The sequence below is a fragment of the Triticum dicoccoides genome, chromosome 1A, assembly GCF_002162155.2.
Source record: "Triticum dicoccoides isolate Atlit2015 ecotype Zavitan chromosome 1A, WEW_v2.0, whole genome shotgun sequence".
NCBI lineage: Eukaryota > Viridiplantae > Streptophyta > Magnoliopsida > Poales > Poaceae > Triticum > Triticum dicoccoides.
The window spans coordinates 38,515,111-38,516,569 of record NC_041380.1 but is presented as its reverse complement, the minus strand read 5'-3'; the positions used below and the strand labels follow the sequence as shown (position 1 = coordinate 38,516,569).

General features: G+C 48.4%; 1 non-coding gene and 3 pseudogenes across 1 annotated transcript; all 4 read right to left on the bottom strand.

Moving 5' to 3' along the window:
- Positions 1-200: 200 nt before the first annotated feature.
- LOC119297354 lies at positions 201-319 on the bottom strand. The gene has a single exon (XR_005145635.1). It is a non-coding gene; the product is annotated as a 5S ribosomal RNA (ribosomal RNA).
- A 328-nt stretch (positions 320-647) lies between these two features.
- On the bottom strand, positions 648-783 carry LOC119297425 (annotated as a pseudogene).
- Positions 784-1,112: 329 nt separating this feature from the next.
- On the bottom strand, positions 1,113-1,233 carry LOC119297363 (annotated as a pseudogene).
- Positions 1,234-1,439: 206 nt separating this feature from the next.
- Positions 1,440-1,459, bottom strand: part of LOC119297454 — a 105-nt pseudogene continuing 85 nt past the window's right edge.

The window sequence follows — 1,459 nt, the reverse complement described above, 5'->3', positions numbered from 1 at the left end:
ACCCCCGTCTTCGTCCCTTATGCTTGCCCCTCCCAGCTCTACTACAAAGACGATTGTACTTTGCTTTGCCCGCCGCTAGACGCGTGAATAATGACCAACGAGCTAAAACTTACCGCAAAGGTGCAAAATAATAAAACGTGGTAAATATATGCCACGCACGTGAGTTTTTTTTTTGCATGTCGCGCAAAAAAATTAAAAAGGGAATGCAACACGAGGACTTCCCAGGAGGTCACCCATCCTAGTACTACTCTCGCCCAAGCACGCTTAACTTCGAAGTTCTGATGGGATCCGATGCTTTAGTGCTGGTATGATCGCATCCGACATGTCACCCCTGTCTTCGTCCTTTATGCTTGCCCCTCCCAACTCCACTACAAACACGATTGTACTTTGCTTTGGCCGCTGCCGCTCAACCACGGAGAAAAGTTTACCACGGTTTCCACCCCTGCATCTGAACTGCGCCAGCGCCTATTTACCAAGGTTCCGACCCCTTCATGAACGCGCTTTCCGTGCCACAACGCTGCCGCTAGACGCGTGAATAATGAGCAACGAGCTAAAACTTATCGCAAACATGTAAAATATTAAACGTGGTAAATATATGTCGCGCACGTGCGTTTTGTTTTGCACGTCGCGCAAAAAAAATTAAAAAGGGAATGCGACACAAGGACTTCCCAGGAGGTCACCCATCCTAGGAGGTCACCCATCCTAGTACTACTCTCGCCCAAGCACACTTAACTTTGAAGTTCTGATGGGCTCCGATGGTTTACTGCTGGAATGATTACATCCGAGATGTTATCCCCATCTTCGTCCCGTATGCTTGCCCCTCCTAGCTCCACTACAAAGACGATTGTACTTTACTTTGGCCGCTGCCACTCAACCACGAAGACAAGTTTACCAGGGTTTTCACCCCTCCATCTCAACCGCACCAGCGCCTATTTACCAAGGTTCCGACCCCTTCCCGAACACGCTTCCTGCGCCACAACGCCGCCGCTAGACGCGTGAATAATGAGCAACGAGCTAAGACTTACTGCAAACGTGGAAAATAATAAAACGTGGTAAATATATGTCGCGCAAGTGCGTTTTGGTGTGCACGTCGCGCAGAAAAAATTAAAAAGGGAACACAACACGAGGACTTCCCAGGAGGGGTCACCCATCCTAGTACTACTCTCGCCCAAGGACGCTTAACTTCGGAGTTCTGATGGGATTCACTGCTTTAGTGCTGGCATGATCGCATCCGACATGTTACCCCCGTCTTCGTCCCTTATGCTTGCCCCTCCCAGCTCCACTACAAAGACGAATGTACTTTGCTTTGCCCACCGCTACACGCGTGAATAATGACCAACGAGCTAAAACTTACCGCAAACATGCAAAATAATAAAACGTGGTAAATATATGCACGCACGTGTGTTTTGTTTTGCACGTCGCGCAAAAAAATTAAAAAAGGAATGCAACACGAGGATTT